Below are 23,372 nucleotides of genomic sequence, written 5' to 3'. Positions count from 1 at the left end.
GCATCACATTACATGGCAATGCAATGCACAGTTGCTGAAGTTGAACCAAAATGAGCTTGTAATCTGGCTTCTGCAACTTTGAACATGAAAAATCCAATGAGGAGAAGAAAAGCAAAGCCAAAGAGTCCATCCCAAAATCCGACAAACAAGCAAAATGAACAAAAAACATTGAATTCAATTCTTTCTGATTTTAGAAACTGCATTAAAGAAGGGGTGCACCGGTCCTGGAGATATTGCAATACCAGGTCAATGCGTGGAGTGGACAGAGCAAGCTCTTTTTCCATCTCCCTGTTCTAAAAATCCATTTAATATATGGTCCCCAGATAGGGGACGTATCAGATATTAAACTGATAAGAACAGATACTACACTTGATCTTAGCCAAAAGGCCGAGAAGCGATAACCAGAATTGGTTTCAAACTACGGAGCCACCCAAGGATCCTGAAAAGTCCATTTGTGGAGATGAGCTCCTGGACTCCCGTTAAGAAGACATGTTGTCAACCTCTAGATCCCTTACATGCCTGCACTTTTCGGCTTGCTGCTGCTGCAATCCACGCGTTTTAGATCTGCATAACTCCACCTCTTTAAACACAGCACCTTCACCCCCTGCTGTTCCCACCCGCCTCAACACCGTTGGAAGGGAGGAGAACCAATTAAGGCGGGGGGTGGGGTGGAACGAGCAGCTGTCTACCCTTAGCAGGAGGGCTCCTGATTACATACCTCTCCTGCTGCTGCTGCTGCTGGCTGTCCAGCAGCAGACTGAAGGTGGCTGCTGCTGTGCACAGGTATATAAAGGCTCAGAGCCTATTATGACACGCGCAGCCAGCGTTCCATTGCCACATTCCATCTACTGCAGGCAGGATACCTGGCTGGCTGAATGTCGCTGAGAAGCTCACAGAGACCGCCATAAGCAACAGTTTAACAGAATGCCACAGACTAATCAACCAAACTTTTTGGGTTGGGTTCTCTTTTATAGTCTGCAGGCATTAAATGAAAGAAGTCAGTGTTCCAGCAGAGGGAGACAACGTTTCAGAAAAGGCATTGTAGCAAACCAAAAAAGAAATTTTAAGCGCAGCAGAGTAACCAGCGCACATACCTGTTAGCTCAGGTGAGTTTAAAAGGCTGCTGTTGATAACAAGGGCATTTGCTAAATAGATGGTGTGTGTGCAACAATATACTGAAAGGTCAATTATATTGTGCAGCTTATCTCACCACCTGTAGTTATTTAGGTGAAAGCTCCAAAATGCTTGCCTAATATGTCTGTTTATCCAAAAGGAAGTAAAAAGGGAGAGCTAGAAAGATAGCATTGCATCACATTACATGGCAATGCAATGCACAGTTGCTGAAGTTGAACCAAAATGAGCTTGTAATCTGGCTTCTGCAACTTTGAACATGAAAAATCCAATGAGGAGAAGAAAAGCAAAGCCAAAGAGTCCATCCCAAAATCCGACAAACAAGCAAAATGAACAAAAAACATTGAATTCAATTCTTTCTGATTTTAGAAACTGCATTAAAGAAGGGGTGCACCGGTCCTGGAGATACTGCAATACCAGGTCAATGCGTGGAGTGGACAGAGCAAGCTCTTTTTCCATCTCCCTGTTCTAAAAATCCATTTAATATATGGTCCCCAGATAGGGGACGTATCAGATATTAAACTGATAAGAACAGATACTACACTTGATCTTAGCCAAAAGGCCGAGAAGCAATAACCAGAATTGGTTTCAAACTACGGAGCCACCCAAGGATCCTGAAAAGTCCATTTGTGGAGATGAGCTCCTGGACTCCCGTTAAGAAGACATGTTGTCAACCTCTAGATCCCTTACATGCCTGCACTTTTCGGCTTGCTGCTGCTGCAATCCACGCGTTTTAGATCTGCATAACTCCACCTCTTTAAACACAGCACCTTCACCCCCTGCTGTTCCCACCCGCCTCAACACCGTTGGAAGGGAGGAGAACCAATTAAGGCGGGGGGTGGGGTGGAACGAGCAGCTGTCTACCCTTAGCAGGAGGGCTCCTGATTACATACCTCTCCTGCTGCTGCTGCTGCTGGCTGTCCAGCAGCAGACTGAAGGTGGCTGCTGCTGTGCACAGGTATATAAAGGCTCAGAGCCTATTATGACACGCGCAGCCAGCGTTCCATTGCCACATTCCATCTACTGCAGGCAGGATACCTGGCTGGCTGAATGTCGCTGAGAAGCTCACAGAGACCGCCATAAGCAACAGTTTAACAGAATGCCACAGACTAATCAACCAAACTTTTTAGGTTGGGTTCTCTTTTATAGTCTGCAGGCATTAAATGAAAGAAGTCAGTGTTCCAGCAGAGGGAGACAACGTTTCAGAAAAGGCATTGTAGCAAACCAAAAAAGAAATTTTAAGCGCAGCAGAGTAACCAGCGCACATACCTGTTAGCTCAGGTGAGTTTAAAAGGCTGCTGTTGATAACAAGGGCATTTGCTAAATAGATGGTGTGTGTGCAACAATATACTGAAAGGTCAATTATATTGTGCAGCTTATCTCACCACCTGTAGTTATTTAGGTGAAAGCTCCAAAATGCTTGCCTAATATGTCTGTTTATCCAAAAGGAAGTAAAAAGGGAGAGCTAGAAAGATAGCATTGCATCACATTACATGGCAATGCAATGCACAGTTGCTGAAGTTGAACCAAAATGAGCTTGTAATCTGGCTTCTGCAACTTTGAACATGAAAAATCCAATGAGGAGAAGAAAAGCAAAGCCAAAGAGTCCATCCCAAAATCCGACAAACAAGCAAAATGAACAAAAAACATTGAATTCAATTCTTTCTGATTTTAGAAACTGCATTAAAGAAGGGGTGCACCAGTCCTGGAGATACTGCAATACCAGGTCAATGCGTGGAGTGGACAGAGCAAGCTCTTTTTCCATCTCCCTGTTCTAAAAATCCATTTAATATATGGTCCCCAGATAGGGGACGTATCAGATATTAAACTGATAAGAACAGATACTACACTTGATCTTAGCCAAAAGGCCGAGAAGCGATAACCAGAATTGGTTTCAAACTACGGAGCCACCCAAGGATCCTGAAAAGTCCATTTGTGGAGATGAGCTCCTGGACTCCCGTTAAGAAGACATGTTGTCAACCTCTAGATCCCTTACATGCCTGCACTTTTCGGCTTGCTGCTGCTGCAATCCACGCGTTTTAGATCTGCATAACTCCACCTCTTTAAACACAGCACCTTCACCCCCTGCTGTTCCCACCCGCCTCAACACCGTTGGAAGGGAGGAGAACCAATTAAGGCGGGGGGTGGGGTGGAACGAGCAGCTGTCTACCCTTAGCAGGAGGGCTCCTGATTACATACCTCTCCTGCTGCTGCTGCTGCTGGCTGTCCAGCAGCAGACTGAAGGTGGCTGCTGCTGTGCACAGGTATATAAAGGCTCAGAGCCTATTATGACACGCGCAGCCAGCGTTCCATTGCCACATTCCATCTACTGCAGGCAGGATACCTGGCTGGCTGAATGTCGCTGAGAAGCTTACAGAGACCGCCATAAGCAACAGTTTAACAGAATGCCACAGACTAATCAACCAAACTTTTTGGGTTGGGTTCTCTTTTATAGTCTGCAGGCATTAAATGAAAGAAGTCAGTGTTCCAGCAGAGGGAGACAACGTTTCAGAAAAGGCATTGTAGCAAACCAAAAAAGAAATTTTAAGCGCAGCAGAGTAACCAGCGCACATACCTGTTAGCTCAGGTGAGTTTAAAAGGCTGCTGTTGATAACAAGGGCATTTGCTAAATAGATGGTGTGTGTGCAACAATATACTGAAAGGTCAATTATATTGTGCAGCTTATCTCACCACCTGTAGTTATTTAGGTGAAAGCTCCAAAATGCTTGCCTAATATGTCTGTTTATCCAAAAGGAAGTAAAAAGGGAGAGCTAGAAAGATAGCATTGCATCACATTACATGGCAATGCAATGCACAGTTGCTGAAGTTGAACCAAAATGAGCTTGTAATCTGGCTTCTGCAACTTTGAACATGAAAAATCCAATGAGGAGAAGAAAAGCAAAGCCAAAGAGTCCATCCCAAAATCCGACAAACAAGCAAAATGAACAAAAAACATTGAATTCAATTCTTTCTGATTTTAGAAACTGCATTAAAGAAGGGGTGCACCGGTCCTGGAGATACTGCAATACCAGGTCAATGCGTGGAGTGGACAGAGCAAGCTCTTTTTCCATCTCCCTGTTCTAAAAATCCATTTAATATATGGTCCCCAGATAGGGGACGTATCAGATATTAAACTGATAAGAACAGATACTACACTTGATCTTAGCCAAAAGGCCGAGAAGCGATAACCAGAATTGGTTTCAAACTACGGAGCCACCCAAGGATCCTGAAAAGTCCATTTGTGGAGATGAGCTCCTGGACTCCCGTTAAGAAGACATGTTGTCAACCTCTAGATCCCTTACATGCCTGCACTTTTCGGCTTGCTGCTGCTGCAATCCACGCGTTTTAGATCTGCATAACTCCACCTCTTTAAACACAGCACCTTCACCCCGTGCTGTTCCCACCCGCCTCAACACCGTTGGAAGGGAGGAGAACCAATTAAGGCGGGGGGTGGGGTGGAACGAGCAGCTGTCTACCCTTAGCAGGAGGGCTCCTGATTACATACCTCTCCTGCTGCTGCTGCTGCTGGCTGTCCAGCAGCAGACTGAAGGTGGCTGCTGCTGTGCACAGGTATATAAAGGCTCAGAGCCTATTATGACACGCGCAGCCAGCGTTCCATTGCCACATTCCATCTACTGCAGGCAGGATACCTGGCTGGCTGAATGTCGCTGAGAAGCTCACAGAGACCGCCATAAGCAACAGTTTAACAGAATGCCACAGACTAATCAACCAAACTTTTTGGGTTGGGTTCTCTTTTATAGTCTGCAGGCATTAAATGAAAGAAGTCAGTGTTCCAGCAGAGGGAGACAACGTTTCAGAAAAGGCATTGTAGCAAACCAAAAAAGAAATTTTAAGCGCAGCAGAGTAACCAGCGCACATACCTGTTAGCTCAGGTGAGTTTAAAAGGCTGCTGTTGATAACAAGGGCATTTGCTAAATAGATGGTGTGTGTGCAACAATATACTGAAAGGTCAATTATATTGTGCAGCTTATCTCACCACCTGTAGTTATTTAGGTGAAAGCTCCAAAATGCTTGCCTAATATGTCTGTTTATCCAAAAGGAAGTAAAAAGGGAGAGCTAGAAAGATAGCATTGCATCACATTACATGGCAATGCAATGCACAGTTGCTGAAGTTGAACCAAAATGAGCTTGTAATCTGGCTTCTGCAACTTTGAACATGAAAAATCCAATGAGGAGAAGAAAAGCAAAGCCAAAGAGTCCATCCCAAAATCCGACAAACAAGCAAAATGAACAAAAAACATTGAATTCAATTCTTTCTGATTTTAGAAACTGCATTAAAGAAGGGGTGCACCGGTCCTGGAGATACTGCAATACCAGGTCAATGCGTGGAGTGGACAGAGCAAGCTCTTTTTCCATCTCCCTGTTCTAAAAATCCATTTAATATATGGTCCCCAGATAGGGGACGTATCAGATATTAAACTGATAAGAACAGATACTACACTTGATCTTAGCCAAAAGGCCGAGAAGCGATAACCAGAATTGGTTTCAAACTACGGAGCCACCCAAGGATCCTGAAAAGTCCATTTGTGGAGATGAGCTCCTGGACTCCCGTTAAGAAGACATGTTGTCAACCTCTAGATCCCTTACATGCCTGCACTTTTCGGCTTGCTGCTGCTGCAATCCACGCGTTTTAGATCTGCATAACTCCACCTCTTTAAACACAGCACCTTCACACCGTGCTGTTCCCACCCGCCTCAACACCGTTGGAAGGGAGGAGAACCAATTAAGGCGGGGGGTGGGGTGGAACGAGCAGCTGTCTACCCTTAGCAGAAGGGCTCCTGATTACATACCTCTCCTGCTGCTGCTGCTGCTGGCTGTCCAGCAGCAGACTGAAGGTGGCTGCTGCTGTGCACAGGTATATAAAGGCTCAGAGCCTATTATGACACGCGCAGCCAGCGTTCCATTGCCACATTCCATCTACTGCAGGCAGGATACCTGGCTGGCTGAATGTCGCTGAGAAGCTCACAGAGACCGCCATAAGCAACAGTTTAACAGAATGCCACAGACTAATCAACCAAACTTTTTGGGTTGGGTTCTCTTTTATAGTCTGCAGGCATTAAATGAAAGAAGTCAGTGTTCCAGCAGAGGGAGACAACGTTTCAGAAAAGGCATTGTAGCAAACCAAAAAAGAAATTTTAAGCGCAGCAGAGTAACCAGCGCACATACCTGTTAGCTCAGGTGAGTTTAAAAGGCTGCTGTTGATAACAAGGGCATTTGCTAAATAGATGGTGTGTGTGCAACAATATACTGAAAGGTCAATTATATTGTGCAGCTTATCTCACCACCTGTAGTTATTTAGGTGAAAGCTCCAAAATGCTTGCCTAATATGTCTGTTTATCCAAAAGGAAGTAAAAAGGGAGAGCTAGAAAGATAGCATTGCATCACATTACATGGCAATGCAATGCACAGTTGCTGAAGTTGAACCAAAATGAGCTTGTAATCTGGCTTCTGCAACTTTGAACATGAAAAATCCAATGAGGAGAAGAAAAGCAAAGCTAAAGAGTCCATCCCAAAATCCGACAAACAAGCAAAATGAACAAAAAACATTGAATTCAATTCTTTCTGATTTTAGAAACTGCATTAAAGAAGGGGTGCACCGGTCCTGGAGATACTGCAATACCAGGTCAATGCGTGGAGTGGACAGAGCAAGCTCTTTTTCCATCTCCCTGTTCTAAAAATCCATTTAATATATGGTCCCCAGATAGGGGACGTATCAGATATTAAACTGATAAGAACAGATACTACACTTGATCTTAGCCAAAAGGCCGAGAAGCGATAACCAGAATTGGTTTCAAACTACGGAGCCACCCAAGGATCCTGAAAAGTCCATTTGTGGAGATGAGCTCCTGGACTCCCGTTAAGAAGACATGTTGTCAACCTCTAGATCCCTTACATGCCTGCACTTTTCGGCTTGCTGCTGCTGCAATCCACGCGTTTTAGATCTGCATAACTCCACCTCTTTAAACACAGCACCTTCACCCCCTGCTGTTCCCACCTGCCTCAACACCGTTGGAAGGGAGGAGAACCAATTAAGGCGGGGGGTGGGGTGGAACGAGCAGCTGTCTACCCTTAGCAGGAGGGCTCCTGATTACATACCTCTCCTGCTGCTGCTGCTGCTGGCTGTCCAGCAGCAGACTGAAGGTGGCTGCTGCTGTGCACAGGTATATAAAGGCTCAGAGCCTATTATGACACGCGCAGCCAGCGTTCCATTGCCACATTCCATCTACTGCAGGCAGGATACCTGGCTGGCTGAATGTCGCTGAGAAGCTCACAGAGACCGCCATAAGCAACAGTTTAACAGAATGCCACAGACTAATCAACCAGACTTTTTGGGTTGGGTTCTCTTTTATAGTCTGCAGGCATTAAATGAAAGAAGTCAGTGTTCCAGCAGAGGGAGACAACGTTTCAGAAAAGGCATTGTAGCAAACCAAAAAAGAAATTTTAAGCGCAGCAGAGTAACCAGCGCACATACCTGTTAGCTCAGGTGAGTTTAAAAGGCTGCTGTTGATAACAAGGGCATTTGCTAAATAGATGGTGTGTGTGCAACAATATACTGAAAGGTCAATTATATTGTGCAGCTTATCTCACCACCTGTAGTTATTTAGGTGAAAGCTCCAAAATGCTTGCCTAATATGTCTGTTTATCCAAAAGGAAGTAAAAAGGGAGAGCTAGAAAGATAGCATTGCATCACATTACATGGCAATGCAATGCACAGTTGCTGAAGTTGAACCAAAATGAGCTTGTAATCTGGCTTCTGCAACTTTGAACATGAAAAATCCAATGAGGAGAAGAAAAGCAAAGCCAAAGAGTCCATCCCAAAATCCGACAAACAAGCAAAATGAACAAAAAACATTGAATTCAATTCTTTCTGATTTTAGAAACTGCATTAAAGAAGGGGTGCACCGGTCCTGGAGATACTGCAATACCAGGTCAATGCGTGGAGTGGACAGAGCAAGCTCTTTTTCCATCTCCCTGTTCTAAAAATCCATTTAATATATGGTCCCCAGATAGGGGACGTATCAGATATTAAACTGATAAGAACAGATTTTTTTTTTTTGAAAGCCCGAATTCGTGTACAAAACCCGAGTGCGCTTAAAAAAGTGACAAGTGCCACAAAAAAAGTGCACTAGGATGCTGGTCTTCTTGAAACCCTCTCCAAAAGGAGAAGGGTCCCCCAAACCATTCCCCGTCCCTCCGAGCCAAAAGGCCACAGCGAGGAACAGGGACAAAAAGCCACCTCCAGCCGAAGCCAGAGGCGACCCAATCTTACCCCCAGCACCTGCCCGAGTTCTCACCCGAGCAAGGCACTGGGAGCCAAAGACTGTGCTCCCCTCCCGGAAGAGGGGAGCCAACAACGCTCTCCTCCCGAAAGAGGAGAGCCAGGGGGGTTCAGGGGGGAGCGGAACCTGATGGCCACACACTCCCCCCCTAGACCTGCCAAGAGAGGAACCCGTAAGGGAACCGCATCCCGACAAAATCCTAGTAGGACGTGACACACGTGAATAAGTGGACACACAGTGACAAAGAAATTAAATAAATAGTGAAGGTTTCACAGTATAATACTGCCCGGACCTTCGACCGGGAATTGAAAAATTCCCCATCCTAAGGCCAGAAGGCCCGGAATAAGGGTGTGTGTGAAGAAAGAAATATTGAAGTGCTAGTGCAAATGTGCCATAAACTCAAGTGGGGTTCCCAATCCCAGTGAGTTAAGGCACCCCAGGGTCACCACTCCTGGGGCACTTCACACTTCGGGCTTTCGATCTTCCCCGGCCCAATGGCGTCGATCCTGGTGGGCCATGCTTTCCACCAGATGACTATATTAGCCACCTGGCGTACTAACAAGCGCCTAAACCCCAGTGTGCATAATGTATCAATCTACTAGGGCGGCCAACATCCAAAACCGCCTTTTCGAAAGATACTACACTTGATCTTAGCCAAAAGGCCGAGAAGCGATAACCAGAATTGGTTTCAAACTACGGAGCCACCCAAGGATCCTGAAAAGTCCATTTGTGGAGATGAGCTCCTGGACTCCCGTTAAGAAGACATGTTGTCAACCTCTAGATCCCTTACATGCCTGCACTTTTCGGCTTGCTGCTGCTGCAATCCACGCGTTTTAGATCTGCATAACTCCACCTCTTTAAACACAGCACCTTCACCCCCTGCTGTTCCCACCCGCCTCAACACCGTTGGAAGGGAGGAGAACCAATTAAGGCGGGGGGTGGGGTGGAACGAGCAGCTGTCTACCCTTAGCAGGAGGGCTCCTGATTACATACCTCTCCTGCTGCTGCTGCTGCTGGCTGTCCAGCAGCAGACTGAAGGTGGCTGCTGCTGTGCACAGGTATATAAAGGCTCAGAGCCTATTATGACACGCGCAGCCAGCGTTCCATTGCCACATTCCATCTACTGCAGGCAGGATACCTGGCTGGCTGAATGTCGCTGAGAAGCTCACAGAGACCGCCATAAGCAACAGTTTAACAGAATGCCACAGACTAATCAACCAGACTTTTTGGGTTGGGTTCTCTTTTATAGTCTGCAGGCATTAAATGAAAGAAGTCAGTGTTCCAGCAGAGGGAGACAACGTTTCAGAAAAGGCATTGTAGCAAACCAAAAAAGAAATTTTAAGCGCAGCAGAGTAACCAGCGCACATACCTGTTAGCTCAGGTGAGTTTAAAAGGCTGCTGTTGATAACAAGGGCATTTGCTAAATAGATGGTGTGTGTGCAACAATATACTGAAAGGTCAATTATATTGTGCAGCTTATCTCACCACCTGTAGTTATTTAGGTGAAAGCTCCAAAATGCTTGCCTAATATGTCTGTTTATCCAAAAGGAAGTAAAAAGGGAGAGCTAGAAAGATAGCATTGCATCACATTACATGGCAATGCAATGCACAGTTGCTGAAGTTGAACCAAAATGAGCTTGTAATCTGGCTTCTGCAACTTTGAACATGAAAAATCCAATGAGGAGAAGAAAAGCAAAGCCAAAGAGTCCATCCCAAAATCCGACAAACAAGCAAAATGAACAAAAAACATTGAATTCAATTCTTTCTGATTTTAGAAACTGCATTAAAGAAGGGGTGCACCGGTCCTGGAGATACTGCAATACCAGGTCAATGCGTGGAGTGGACAGAGCAAGCTCTTTTTCCATCTCCCTGTTCTAAAAATCCATTTAATATATGGTCCCCAGATAGGGGACGTATCAGATATTAAACTGATAAGAACAGATTTTTTTTTTTTTGATTGAATATATCTTTTATTAGCACAAAAAATAAGTTAACAGACAGTGTACAGTGCCGCAGCCCAGTACACACAGAATTCTACATCATATTTACATAGCATGAGGATACGACGCACTAACTAGACACATCACACCCCTATGCTACACAAAACACTCAATCTGAAAGAAAAAGCATGTCAATCAATACAGTACGACGAACCGTGATAAGGGATGGGGATTGGGAAAAAGGGGATGGGGAGGGGAAAATCACAGGCCCGAAGCTTTATTGAAAGACAAGACACATAAGGGGAGAGGGGGAGGAGGGGTTTAGTCCTCGTCCTCGTCCTCCGGACCGTCCATGATGGAATAGTCTCTGAGCAGATAAGAACAGATACTACACTTGATCTTAGCCAAAAGGCCGAGAAGCGATAACCAGAATTGGTTTCAAACTACGGAGCCACCCAAGGATCCTGAAAAGTCCATTTGTGGAGATGAGCTCCTGGACTCCCGTTAAGAAGACATGTTGTCAACCTCTAGATCCCTTACATGCCTGCACTTTTCGGCTTGCTGCTGCTGCAATCCACGCGTTTTAGATCTGCATAACTCCACCTCTTTAAACACAGCACCTTCACCCCCTGCTGTTCCCACCCGCCTCAACACCGTTGGAAGGGAGGAGAACCAATTAAGGCGGGGGGTGGGGTGGAACGAGCAGCTGTCTACCCTTAGCAGGAGGGCTCCTGATTACATACCTCTCCTGCTGCTGCTGCTGGCTGTCCAGCAGCAGACTGAAGGTGGCTGCTGCTGTGCACAGGTATATAAAGGCTCAGAGCCTATTATGACACGCGCAGCCAGCGTTCCATTGCCACATTCCATCTACTGCAGGCAGGATACCTGGCTGGCTGAATGTCGCTGAGAAGCTCACAGAGACCGCCATAAGCAACAGTTTAACAGAATGCCACAGACTAATCAACCAAACTTTTTGGGTTGGGTTCTCTTTTATAGTCTGCAGGCATTAAATGAAAGAAGTCAGTGTTCCAGCAGAGGGAGACAACGTTTCAGAAAAGGCATTGTAGCAAACCAAAAAAGAAATTTTAAGCGCAGCAGAGTAACCAGCGCACATACCTGTTAGCTCAGGTGAGTTTAAAAGGCTGCTGTTGATAACAAGGGCATTTGCTAAATAGATGGTGTGTGTGCAACAATATACTGAAAGGTCAATTATATTGTGCAGCTTATCTCACCACCTGTAGTTATTTAGGTGAAAGCTCCAAAATGCTTGCCTAATATGTCTGTTTATCCAAAAGGAAGTAAAAAGGGAGAGCTAGAAAGATAGCATTGCATCACATTACATGGCAATGCAATGCACAGTTGCTGAAGTTGAACCAAAATGAGCTTGTAATCTGGCTTCTGCAACTTTGAACATGAAAAATCCAATGAGGAGAAGAAAAGCAAAGCCAAAGAGTCCATCCCAAAATCCGACAAACAAGCAAAATGAACAAAAAACATTGAATTCAATTCTTTCTGATTTTAGAAACTGCATTAAAGAAGGGGTGCACCGGTCCTGGAGATACTGCAATACCAGGTCAATGCGTGGAGTGGACAGAGCAAGCTCTTTTTCCATCTCCCTGTTCTAAAAATCCATTTAATATATGGTCCCCAGATAGGGGACGTATCAGATATTAAACTGATAAGAACAGATACTACACTTGATCTTAGCCAAAAGGCCGAGAAGCGATAACCAGAATTGGTTTCAAACTACGGAGCCACCCAAGGATCCTGAAAAGTCCATTTGTGGAGATGAGCTCCTGGACTCCCGTTAAGAAGACATGTTGTCAACCTCTAGATCCCTTACATGCCTGCACTTTTCGGCTTGCTGCTGCTGCAATCCACGCGTTTTAGATCTGCATAACTCCACCTCTTTAAACACAGCACCTTCAACCCCTGCTGTTCCCACCCGCCTCAACACCGTTGGAAGGGAGGAGAACCAATTAAGGCGGGGGGTGGGGTGGAACGAGCAGCTGTCTACCCTTAGCAGGAGGGCTCCTGATTACATACCTCTCCTGCTGCTGCTGCTGCTGGCTGTCCAGCAGCAGACTGAAGGTGGCTGCTGCTGTGCACAGGTATATAAAGGCTCAGAGCCTATTATGACACGCGCAGCCAGCGTTCCATTGCCACATTCCATCTACTGCAGGCAGGATACCTGGCTGGCTGAATGTCGCTGAGAAGCTCACAGAGACCGCCATAAGCAACAGTTTAACAGAATGCCACAGACTAATCAACCAAACTTTTTGGGTTGGGTTCTCTTTTATAGTCTGCAGGCATTAAATGAAAGAAGTCAGTGTTCCAGCAGAGGGAGACAACGTTTCAGAAAAGGCATTGTAGCAAACCAAAAAAGAAATTTTAAGCGCAGCAGAGTAACCAGCGCACATACCTGTTAGCTCAGGTGAGTTTAAAAGGCTGCTGTTGATAACAAGGGCATTTGCTAAATAGATGGTGTGTGTGCAACAATATACTGAAAGGTCAATTATATTGTGCAGCTTATCTCACCACCTGTAGTTATTTAGGTGAAAGCTCCAAAATGCTTGCCTAATATGTCTGTTTATCCAAAAAGAAGTAAAAAGGGAGAGCTAGAAAGATAGCATTGCATCACATTACATGGCAATGCAATGCACAGTTGCTGAAGTTGAACCAAAATGAGCTTGTAATCTGGCTTCTGCAACTTTGAACATGAAAAATCCAATGAGGAGAAGAAAAGCAAAGCCAAAGAGTCCATCCCAAAATCCGACAAACAAGCAAAATGAACAAAAAACATTGAATTCAATTCTTTCTGATTTTAGAAACTGCATTAAAGAAGGGGTGCACCGGTCCTGGAGATACTGCAATACCAGGTCAATGCGTGGAGTGGACAGAGCAAGCTCTTTTTCCATCTCCCTGTTCTAAAAATCCATTTAATATATGGTCCCCAGATAGGGGACGTATCAGATATTAAACTGATAAGAACAGATACTACACTTGATCTTAGCCAAAAGGCCGAGAAGCGATAACCAGAATTGGTTTCAAACTACGGAGCCACCCAAGGATCCTGAAAAGTCCATTTGTGGAGATGAGCTCCTGGACTCCCGTTAAGAAGACATGTTGTCAACCTCTAGATCCCTTACATGCCTGCACTTTTCGGCTTGCTGCTGCTGCAATCCACGCGTTTTAGATCTGCATAACTCCACCTCTTTAAACACAGCACCTTCACCCCCTGCTGTTCCCACCCGCCTCAACACCGTTGGAAGGGAGGAGAACCAATTAAGGCGGGGGGTGGGGTGGAACGAGCAGCTGTCTACCCTTAGCAGGAGGGCTCCTGATTACATACCTCTCCTGCTGCTGCTGCTGCTGGCTGTCCAGCAGCAGACTGAAGGTGGCTGCTGCTGTGCACAGGTATATAAAGGCTCAGAGCCTATTATGACACGCGCAGCCAGCGTTCCATTGCCACATTCCATCTACTGCAGGCAGGATACCTGGCTGGCTGAATGTCGCTGAGAAGCTCACAGAGACCGCCATAAGCAACAGTTTAACAGAATGCCACAGACTAATCAACCAAACTTTTTGGGTTGGGTTCTCTTTTATAGTCTGCAGGCATTAAATGAAAGAAGTCAGTGTTCCAGCAGAGGGAGACAACGTTTCAGAAAAGGCATTGTAGCAAACCAAAAAATAAATTTTAAGCGCAGCAGAGTAACCAGCGCACATACCTGTTAGCTCAGGTGAGTTTAAAAGGCTGCTGTTGATAACAAGGGCATTTGCTAAATAGATGGTGTGTGTGCAACAATATACTGAAAGGTCAATTATATTGTGCAGCTTATCTCACCACCTGTAGTTATTTAGGTGAAAGCTCCAAAATGCTTGCCTAATATGTCTGTTTATCCAAAAGGAAGTAAAAAGGGAGAGCTAGAAAGATAGCATTGCATCACATTACATGGCAATGCAATGCACAGTTGCTGAAGTTGAACCAAAATGAGCTTGTAATCTGGCTTCTGCAACTTTGAACATGAAAAATCCAATGAGGAGAAGAAAAGCAAAGCCAAAGAGTCCATCCCAAAATCCGACAAACAAGCAAAATGAACAAAAAACATTGAATTCAATTCTTTCTGATTTTAGAAACTGCATTAAAGAAGGGGTGCACCGGTCCTGGAGATACTGCAATACCAGGTCAATGCGTGGAGTGGACAGAGCAAGCTCTTTTTCCATCTCCCTGTTCTAAAAATCCATTTAATATATGGTCCCCAGATAGGGGACGTATCAGATATTAAACTGATAAGAACAGATACTACACTTGATCTTAGCCAAAAGGCCGAGAAGCGATAACCAGAATTGGTTTCAAACTACGGAGCCACCCAAGGATCCTGAAAAGTCCATTTGTGGAGATGAGCTCCTGGACTCCCGTTAAGAAGACATGTTGTCAACCTCTAGATCCCTTACATGCCTGCACTTTTCGGCTTGCTGCTGCTGCAATCCACGCGTTTTAGATCTGCATAACTCCACCTCTTTAAACACAGCACCTTCACCCCCTGCTGTTCCCACCCGCCTCAACACCGTTGGAAGGGAGGAGAACCAATTAAGGCGGGGGGTGGGGTGGAACGAGCAGCTGTCTACCCTTAGCAGGAGGGCTCCTGATTACATACCTCTCCTGCTGCTGCTGCTGCTGGCTGTCCAGCAGCAGACTGAAGGTGGCTGCTGCTGTGCACAGGTATATAAAGGCTCAGAGCCTATTATGACACGCGCAGCCAGCGTTCCATTGCCACATTCCATCTACTGCAGGCAGGATACCTGGCTGGCTGAATGTCGCTGAGAAGCTCACAGAGACCGCCATAAGCAACAGTTTAACAGAATGCCACAGACTAATCAACCAAACTTTTTGGGTTGGGTTCTCTTTTATAGTCTGCAGGCATTAAATGAAAGAAGTCAGTGTTCCAGCAGAGGGAGACAACGTTTCAGAAGAGGCATTGTAGCAAACCAAAAAAGAAATTTTAAGCGCAGCAGAGTAACCAGCGCACATACCTGTTAGCTCAGGTGAGTTTAAAAGGCTGCTGTTGATAACAAGGGCATTTGCTAAATAGATGGTGTGTGTGCAACAATATACTGAAAGGTCAATTATATTGTGCAGCTTATCTCACCACCTGTAGTTATTTAGGTGAAAGCTCCAAAATGCTTGCCTAATATGTCTGTTTATCCAAAAGGAAGTAAAAAGGGAGAGCTAGAAAGATAGCATTGCATCACATTACATGGCAATGCAATGCACAGTTGCTGAAGTTGAACCAAAATGAGCTTGTAATCTGGCTTCTGCAACTTTGAACATGAAAAATCCAATGAGGAGAAGAAAAGCAAAGCCAAAGAGTCCATCCCAAAATCCGACAAACAAGCAAAATGAACAAAAAACATTGAATTCAATTCTTTCTGATTTTAGAAACTGCATTAAAGAAGGGGTGCACCGGTCCTGGAGATACTGCAATACCAGGTCAATGCGTGGAGTGGACAGAGCAAGCTCTTTTTCCATCTCCCTGTTCTAAAAATCCATTTAATATATGGTCCCCAGATAGGGGACGTATCAGATATTAAACTGATAAGAACAGATACTACACTTGATCTTAGCCAAAAGGCCGAGAAGCGATAACCAGAATTGGTTTCAAACTACGGAGCCACCCAAGGATCCTGAAAAGTCCATTTGTGGAGATGAGCTCCTGGACTCCCGTTAAGAAGACATGTTGTCAACCTCTAGATCCCTTACATGCCTGCACTTTTCGGCTTGCTGCTGCTGCAATCCACGCGTTTTAGATCTGCATAACTCCACCTCTTTAAACACAGCACCTTCACCCCCTGCTGTTCCCACCCGCCTCAACACCGTTGGAAGGGAGGAGAACCAATTAAGGCGGGGGGTGGGGTGGAACGAGCAGCTGTCTACCCTTAGCAGGAGGGCTCCTGATTACATACCTCTCCTGCTGCTGCTGCTGGCTGTCCAGCAGCAGACTGAAGGTGGCTGCTGCTGTGCACAGGTATATAAAGGCTCAGAGCCTATTATGACACGCGCAGCCAGCGTTCCATTGCCACATTCCATCTACTGCAGGCAGGATACCTGGCTGGCTGAATGTCGCTGAGAAGCTCACAGAGACCGCCATAAGCAACAGTTTAACAGAATGCCACAGACTAATCAACCAAACTTTTTGGGTTGGGTTCTCTTTTATAGTCTGCAGGCATTAAATGAAAGAAGTCAGTGTTCCAGCAGAGGGAGACAACGTTTCAGAAAAGGCATTGTAGCAAACCAAAAAAGAAATTTTAAGCGCAGCAGAGTAACCAGTGCACATACCTGTTAGCTCAGGTGAGTTTAAAAGGCTGCTGTTGATAACAAGGGCATTTGCTAAATAGATGGTGTGTGTGCAACAATATACTGAAAGGTCAATTATATTGTGCAGCTTATCTCACCACCTGTAGTTATTTAGGTGAAAGCTCCAAAATGCTTGCCTAATATGTCTGTTTATCCAAAAGGAAGTAAAAAGGGAGAGCTAGAAAGATAGCATTGCATCACATTACATGGCAATGCAATGCACAGTTGCTGAAGTTGAACCAAAATGAGCTTGTAATCTGGCTTCTGCAACTTTGAACATGAAAAATCCAATGAGGAGAAGAAAAGCAAAGCCAAAGAGTCCATCCCAAAATCCGACAAACAAGCAAAATGAACAAAAAACATTGAATTCAATTCTTTCTGATTTTAGAAACTGCATTAAAGAAGGGGTGCACCGGTCCTGGAGATACTGCAATACCAGGTCAATGCGTGGAGTGGACAGAGCAAGCTCTTTTTCCATCTCCCTGTTCTAAAAATCCATTTAATATATGGTCCCCAGATAGGGGACGTATCAGATATTAAACTGATAAGAACAGATACTACACTTGATCTTAGCCAAAAGGCCGAGAAGCGATAACCAGAATTGGTTTCAAACTACGGAGCCACCCAAGGATCCTGAAAAGTCCATTTGTGGAGATGAGCTCCTGGACTCCCGTTAAGAAGACATGTTGTCAACCTCTAGATCCCTTACATGCCTGCACTTTTCGGCTTGCTGCTGCTGCAATCCACGCGTTTTAGATCTGCATAACTCCACCTCTTTAAACACAGCACCTTCACCCCCTGCTGTTCCCACCCGCCTCAACACCGTTGGAAGGGAGGAGAACCAATTAAGGCGGGGGGTGGGGTGGAACGAGCAGCTGTCTACCCTTAGCAGGAGGGCTCCTGATTACATACCTCTCCTGCTGCTGCTGCTGCTGGCTGTCCAGCAGCAGACTGAAGGTGGCTGCTGCTGTGCACAGGTATATAAAGGCTCAGAGCCTATTATGACACGCGCAGCCAGCGTTCCATTGCCACATTCCATCTACTGCAGGCAGGATACCTGGCTGGCTGAATGTCGCTGAGAAGCTCACAGAGACCGCCATAAGCAACAGTTTAACAGAATGCCACAGACTAATCAACCAAACTTTTTGGGTTGGGTTCTCTTTTATAGTCTGCAGGCATTAAATGAAAGAAGTCAGTGTTCCAGCAGAGGGAGACAACGTTTCAGAAAAGGCATTGTAGCAAACCAAAAAAGAAATTTTAAGCGCAGCAGAGTAACCAGCGCACATACCTGTTAGCTCAGGTGAGTTTAAAAGGCTGCTGTTGATAACAAGGGCTTTTGCTAAATAGATGGTGTGTGTGCAACAATATACTGAAAGGTCAATTATATTGTGCAGCTTATCTCACCACCTGTAGTTATTTAGGTGAAAGCTCCAAAATGCTTGCCTAATATGTCTGTTTATCCAAAAGGAAGTAAAAAGGGAGAGCTAGAAAGATAGCATTGCATCACATTACATGGCAATGCAATGCACAGTTGCTGAAGTTGAACCAAAATGAGCTTGTAATCTGGCTTCTGCAACTTTGAACATGAAAAATCCAATGAGGAGAAGAAAAGCAAAGCCAAAGAGTCCATCCCAAAATCCGACAAACAAGCAAAATGAACAAAAAACATTGAATTCAATTCTTTCTGATTTTAGAAACTGCATTAAAGAAGGGGTGCACCGGTCCTGGAGATACTGCAATACCAGGTCAATGCGTGGAGTGGACAGAGCAAGCTCTTTTTCCATCTCCCTGTTCTAAAAATCCATTTAATATATGGTCCCCAGATAGGGGACGTATCAGATATTAAACTGATAAGAACAGATACTACACTTGATCTTAGCCAAAAGGCCGAGAAGCGATAACCAGAATTGGTTTCAAACTACGGAGCCACCCAAGGATCCTGAAAAGTCCATTTGTGGAGATGAGCTCCTGGACTCCCGTTAAGAAGACATGTTGTCAACCTCTAGATCCCTTACATGCCTGCACTTTTCGGCTTGCTGCTGCTGCAATCCACGCGTTTTAGATCTGCATAACTCCACCTCTTTAAACACAGCACCTTCACCCCCTGCTGTTCCCACCCGCCTCAACACCGTTGGAAGGGAGGAGAACCAATTAAGGCGGGGGGTGGGGTGGAACGAGCAGCTGTCTACCCTTAGCAGGAGGGCTCCTGATTACATACCTCTCCTGCTGCTGCTGCTGCTGGCTGTCCAGCAGCAGACTGAAGGTGGCTGCTGCTGTGCACAGGTATATAAAGGCTCAGAGCCTATTATGACACGCGCAGCCAGCGTTCCATTGCCACATTCCATCTACTGCAGGCAGGATACCTGGCTGGCTGAATGTCGCTGAGAAGCTCACAGAGACCGCCATAAGCAACAGTTTAACAGAATGCCACAGACTAATCAACCAAACTTTTTGGGTTGGGTTCTCTTTTATAGTCTGCAGGCATTAAATGAAAGAAGTCAGTGTTCCAGCAGAGGGAGACAACGTTTCAGAAAAGGCATTGTAGCAAACCAAAAAAGAAATTTTAAGCGCAGCAGAGTAACCAGCGCACATACCTGTTAGCTCAGGTGAGATTAAAAGGCTGCTGTTGATAACAAGGGCATTTGCTAAATAGATGGTGTGTGTGCAACAATATACTGAAAGGTCAATTATATTGTGCAGCTTATCTCACCACCTGTAGTTATTTAGGTGAAAGCTCCAAAATGCTTGCCTAATATGTCTGTTTATCCAAAAGGAAGTAAAAAGGGAGAGCTAGAAAGATAGCATTGCATCACATTACATGGCAATGCAATGCACAGTTGCTGAAGTTGAACCAAAATGAGCTTGTAATCTGGCTTCTGCAACTTTGAACATGAAAAATCCAATGAGGAGAAGAAAAGCAAAGCCAAAGAGTCCATCCCAAAATCCGACAAACAAGCAAAATGAACAAAAAACATTGAATTCAATTCTTTCTGATTTTAGAAACTGCATTAAAGAAGGGGTGCACCGGTCCTGGAGATACTGCAATACCAGGTCAATGCGTGGAGTGGACAGAGCAAGCTCTTTTTCCATCTCCCTGTTCTAAAAATCCATTTAATATATGGTCCCCAGATAGGGGACGTATCAGATATTAAACTGATAAGAACAGATACTACACTTGATCTTAGCCAAAAGGCCGAGAAGCGATAACCAGAATTGGTTTCAAACTACGGAGCCACCCAAGGATCCTGAAAAGTCCATTTGTGGAGATGAGCTCCTGGACTCCCGTTAAGAAGACATGTTGTCAACCTCTAGATCCCTTACATGCCTGCACTTTTCGGCTTGCTGCTGCTGCAATCCACGCGTTTTAGATCTGCATAACTCCACCTCTTTAAACACAGCACCTTCACCCCCTGCTGTTCCCACCCGCCTCAACACCGTTGGAAGGGAGGAGAACCAATTAAGGCGGGGGGTGGGGTGGAACGAGCAGCTGTCTACCCTTAGCAGGAGGGCTCCTGATTACATACCTCTCCTGCTGCTGCTGGCTGTCCAGCAGCAGACTGAAGGTGGCTGCTGCTGTGCACAGGTATATAAAGGCTCAGAGCCTATTATGACACGCGCAGCCAGCGTTCCATTGCCACATTCCATCTACTGCAGGCAGGATACCTGGCTGGCTGAATGTCGCTGAGAAGCTCACAGAGACCGCCATAAGCAACAGTTTAACAGAATGCCACAGACTAATCAACCAAACTTTTTGGGTTGGGTTCTCTTTTATAGTCTGCAGGCATTAAATGAAAGAAGTCAGTGTTCCAGCAGAGGGAGACAACGTTTCAGAAAAGGCATTGTAGCAAACCAAAAAAGAAATTTTAAGCGCAGCAGAGTAACCAGCGCACATACCTGTTAGCTCAGGTGAGTTTAAAAGGCTGCTGTTGATAACAAGGGCATTTGCTAAATAGATGGTGTGTGTGCAACAATATACTGAAAGGTCAATTATATTGTGCAGCTTATCTCACCACCTGTAGTTATTTAGGTGAAAGCTCCAAAATGCTTGCCTAATATGTCTGTTTATCCAAAAGGAAGTAAAAAGGGAGAGCTAGAAAGATAGCATTGCATCACATTACATGGCAATGCAATGCACAGTTGCTGAAGTGAACCAAAATGAGCTTGTAATCTGGCTTCTGCAACTTTGAACATGAAAAATCCAATGAGGAGAAGAAAAGCAAAGCCAAAGAGTCCATCCCAAAATCCGACAAACAAGCAAAATGAACAAAAAACATTGAATTCAATTCTTTCTGATTTTAGAAACTGCATTAAAGAAGGGGTGCACCGGTCCTGGAGATACTGCAATACCAGGTCAATGCGTGGAGTGGACAGAGCAAGCTCTTTTTCCATCTCCCTGTTCTAAAAATCCATTTAATATATGGTCCCCAGATAGGGGACGTATCAGATATTAAACTGATAAGAACAGATACTACACTTGATCTTAGCCAAAAGGCCGAGAAGCGATAACCAGAATTGGTTTCAAACTACGGAGCCACCCAAGGATCCTGAAAAGTCCATTTGTGGAGATGAGCTCCTGGACTCCCGTTAAGAAGACATGTTGTCAACCTCTAGATCCCTTACATGCCTGCACTTTTCGGCTTGCTGCTGCTGCAATCCACGCGTTTTAGATCTGCATAACTCCACCTCTTTAAACACAGCACCTTCACCCCCTGCTGTTCCCACCCGCCTCAACACCGTTGGAAGGGAGGAGAACCAATTAAGGCGGGGGGTGGGGTGGAACGAGCAGCTGTCTACCCTTAGCAGGAGGGCTCCTGATTACATACCTCTCCTGCTGCTGCTGGCTGTCCAGCAGCAGACTGAAGGTGGCTGCTGCTGTGCACAGGTATATAAAGGCTCAGAGCCTATTATGACACGCGCAGCCAGCGTTCCATTGCCACATTCCATCTACTGCAGGCAGGATACCTGGCTGGCTGAATGTCGCTGAGAAGCTCACAGAGACCGCCATAAGCAACAGTTTAACAGAATGCCACAGACTAATCAACCAAACTTTTTGGGTTGGGTTCTCTTTTATAGTCTGCAGGCATTAAATGAAAGAAGTCAGTGTTCCAGCAGAGGGAGACAACGTTTCAGAAAAGGCATTGTAGCAAACCAAAAAAGAAATTTTAAGCGCAGCAGAGTAACCAGCGCACATACCTGTTAGCTCAGGTGAGTTTAAAAGGCTGCTGTTGATAACAAGGGCATTTGCTAAATAGATGGTGTGTGTGCAACAATATACTGAAAGGTCAATTATATTGTGCAGCTTATCTCACCACCTGTAGTTATTTAGGTGAAAGCTCCAAAATGCTTGCCTAATATGTCTGTTTATCCAAAAGGAAGTAAAAAGGGAGAGCTAGAAAGATAGCATTGCATCACATTACATGGCAATGCAATGCACAGTTGCTGAAGTTGAACCAAAATGAGCTTGTAATCTGGCTTCTGCAACTTTGAACATGAAAAATCCAATGAGGAGAAGAAAAGCAAAGCCAAAGAGTCCATCCCAAAATCCGACAAACAAGCAAAATGAACAAAAAACATTGAATTCAATTCTTTCTGATTTTAGAAACTGCATTAAAGAAGGGGTGCACCGGTCCTGGAGATACTGCAATACCAGGTCAATGCGTGGAGTGGACAGAGCAAGCTCTTTTTCCATCTCCCTGTTCTAAAAATCCATTTAATATATGGTCCCCAGATAGGGGACGTATCAGATATTAAACTGATAAGAACAGATACTACACTTGATCTTAGCCAAAAGGCCGAGAAGCGATAACCAGAATTGGTTTCAAACTACGGAGCCACCCAAGGATCCTGAAAAGTCCATTTGTGGAGATGAGCTCCTGGACTCCCGTTAAGAAGACATGTTGTCAACCTCTAGATCCCTTACATGCCTGCACTTTTCGGCTTGTTGCTGCTGCAATCCACGCGTTTTAGATCTGCATAACTCCACCTCTTTAAACACAGCACCTTCACCCCCTGCTGTTCCCACCCGCCTCAACACCGTTGGAAGGGAGGAGAACCAATTAAGGCGGGGGGTGGGGTGGAACGAGCAGCTGTCTACCCTTAGCAGGAGGGCTCCTGATTACATACCTCTCCTGCTGCTGCTGCTGCTGCTGGCTGTCCAGCAGCAGACTGAAGGTGGCTGCTGCTGTGCACAGGTATATAAAGGCTCAGAGCCTATTATGACACGCGCAGCCAGCGTTCCATTGCCACATTCCATCTACTGCAGGCAGGATACCTGGCTGGCTGAATGTCGCTGAGAAGCTCACAGAGACCGCCATAAGCAACAGTTTAACAGAATGCCACAGACTAATCAACCAAACTTTTTGGGTTGGGTTCTCTTTTATAGTCTGCAGGAATTAAATGAAAGAAGTCAGTGTTCCAGCAGAGGGAGACAACGTTTCAGAAAAGGCATTGTAGCAAACCAAAAAATAAATTTTAAGCGCAGCAGAGTAACCAGCGCACATACCTGTTAGCTCAGGTGAGTTTAAAAGGCTGCTGTTGATAACAAGGGCATTTGCTAAATAGATGGTGTGTGTGCAACAATATACTGAAAGGTCAATTATATTGTGCAGCTTATCTCACCACCTGTAGTTATTTAGGTGAAAGCTC

The 23,372-nt window shown here is 45.2% G+C and overlaps 16 non-coding genes and 3 pseudogenes across 16 annotated transcripts; all 19 read right to left on the bottom strand.

Annotated features, from left to right (window-relative positions):
• Positions 1-208: 208 nt before the first annotated feature.
• Positions 209-399, bottom strand: LOC141183128 (U2 spliceosomal RNA). The gene has a single exon (XR_012258135.1). It is a non-coding gene; the product is annotated as a U2 spliceosomal RNA (small nuclear RNA).
• A 1,115-nt stretch (positions 400-1,514) lies between these two features.
• On the bottom strand, positions 1,515-1,705 carry LOC141183141 (U2 spliceosomal RNA). The gene has a single exon (XR_012258146.1). It is a non-coding gene; the product is annotated as a U2 spliceosomal RNA (small nuclear RNA).
• A 1,115-nt stretch (positions 1,706-2,820) lies between these two features.
• On the bottom strand, positions 2,821-3,011 carry LOC141183164 (U2 spliceosomal RNA). The gene has a single exon (XR_012258167.1). It is a non-coding gene; the product is annotated as a U2 spliceosomal RNA (small nuclear RNA).
• Positions 3,012-4,126: 1,115 nt separating this feature from the next.
• On the bottom strand, positions 4,127-4,317 carry LOC141183618 (U2 spliceosomal RNA). Its single transcript, XR_012258453.1, has one exon. It is a non-coding gene; the product is annotated as a U2 spliceosomal RNA (small nuclear RNA).
• Positions 4,318-5,432: 1,115 nt separating this feature from the next.
• LOC141183617 (U2 spliceosomal RNA) lies at positions 5,433-5,623 on the bottom strand. The gene has a single exon (XR_012258452.1). It is a non-coding gene; the product is annotated as a U2 spliceosomal RNA (small nuclear RNA).
• Positions 5,624-6,738: 1,115 nt separating this feature from the next.
• Positions 6,739-6,929, bottom strand: LOC141183615 (U2 spliceosomal RNA). Its single transcript, XR_012258451.1, has one exon. It is a non-coding gene; the product is annotated as a U2 spliceosomal RNA (small nuclear RNA).
• Positions 6,930-8,044: 1,115 nt separating this feature from the next.
• On the bottom strand, positions 8,045-8,220 carry LOC141183432 (U2 spliceosomal RNA; annotated as a pseudogene).
• Positions 8,221-8,926: 706 nt separating this feature from the next.
• Positions 8,927-9,106, bottom strand: LOC141183536 (U2 spliceosomal RNA; annotated as a pseudogene).
• A 1,115-nt stretch (positions 9,107-10,221) lies between these two features.
• On the bottom strand, positions 10,222-10,421 carry LOC141183318 (U2 spliceosomal RNA). Its single transcript, XR_012258304.1, has one exon. It is a non-coding gene; the product is annotated as a U2 spliceosomal RNA (small nuclear RNA).
• A 265-nt stretch (positions 10,422-10,686) lies between these two features.
• On the bottom strand, positions 10,687-10,796 carry LOC141183478 (U2 spliceosomal RNA; annotated as a pseudogene).
• Positions 10,797-11,908: 1,112 nt separating this feature from the next.
• LOC141183614 (U2 spliceosomal RNA) lies at positions 11,909-12,099 on the bottom strand. The gene has a single exon (XR_012258450.1). It is a non-coding gene; the product is annotated as a U2 spliceosomal RNA (small nuclear RNA).
• A 1,115-nt stretch (positions 12,100-13,214) lies between these two features.
• Positions 13,215-13,405, bottom strand: LOC141183613 (U2 spliceosomal RNA). The gene has a single exon (XR_012258449.1). It is a non-coding gene; the product is annotated as a U2 spliceosomal RNA (small nuclear RNA).
• Positions 13,406-14,520: 1,115 nt separating this feature from the next.
• LOC141183612 (U2 spliceosomal RNA) lies at positions 14,521-14,711 on the bottom strand. Its single transcript, XR_012258448.1, has one exon. It is a non-coding gene; the product is annotated as a U2 spliceosomal RNA (small nuclear RNA).
• Positions 14,712-15,826: 1,115 nt separating this feature from the next.
• LOC141183610 (U2 spliceosomal RNA) lies at positions 15,827-16,017 on the bottom strand. The gene has a single exon (XR_012258446.1). It is a non-coding gene; the product is annotated as a U2 spliceosomal RNA (small nuclear RNA).
• Positions 16,018-17,129: 1,112 nt separating this feature from the next.
• LOC141183609 (U2 spliceosomal RNA) lies at positions 17,130-17,320 on the bottom strand. The gene has a single exon (XR_012258445.1). It is a non-coding gene; the product is annotated as a U2 spliceosomal RNA (small nuclear RNA).
• Positions 17,321-18,435: 1,115 nt separating this feature from the next.
• LOC141183608 (U2 spliceosomal RNA) lies at positions 18,436-18,626 on the bottom strand. The gene has a single exon (XR_012258444.1). It is a non-coding gene; the product is annotated as a U2 spliceosomal RNA (small nuclear RNA).
• A 1,115-nt stretch (positions 18,627-19,741) lies between these two features.
• LOC141183607 (U2 spliceosomal RNA) lies at positions 19,742-19,932 on the bottom strand. The gene has a single exon (XR_012258443.1). It is a non-coding gene; the product is annotated as a U2 spliceosomal RNA (small nuclear RNA).
• A 1,108-nt stretch (positions 19,933-21,040) lies between these two features.
• On the bottom strand, positions 21,041-21,231 carry LOC141183606 (U2 spliceosomal RNA). The gene has a single exon (XR_012258442.1). It is a non-coding gene; the product is annotated as a U2 spliceosomal RNA (small nuclear RNA).
• A 1,109-nt stretch (positions 21,232-22,340) lies between these two features.
• Positions 22,341-22,531, bottom strand: LOC141183604 (U2 spliceosomal RNA). The gene has a single exon (XR_012258441.1). It is a non-coding gene; the product is annotated as a U2 spliceosomal RNA (small nuclear RNA).
• Between the last annotated feature and the right edge of the window lie 841 nt (positions 22,532-23,372).

This window comes from Phyllobates terribilis, unplaced genomic scaffold (genome assembly GCF_046119375.1).
Source record: "Phyllobates terribilis strain yellow unplaced genomic scaffold, ASM4611937v1 Scaffold_38__1_contigs__length_12584779, whole genome shotgun sequence".
Lineage (NCBI taxonomy): Eukaryota > Metazoa > Chordata > Amphibia > Anura > Dendrobatidae > Phyllobates > Phyllobates terribilis.
This window is presented reverse-complemented; position numbering and strand designations above follow the sequence as displayed.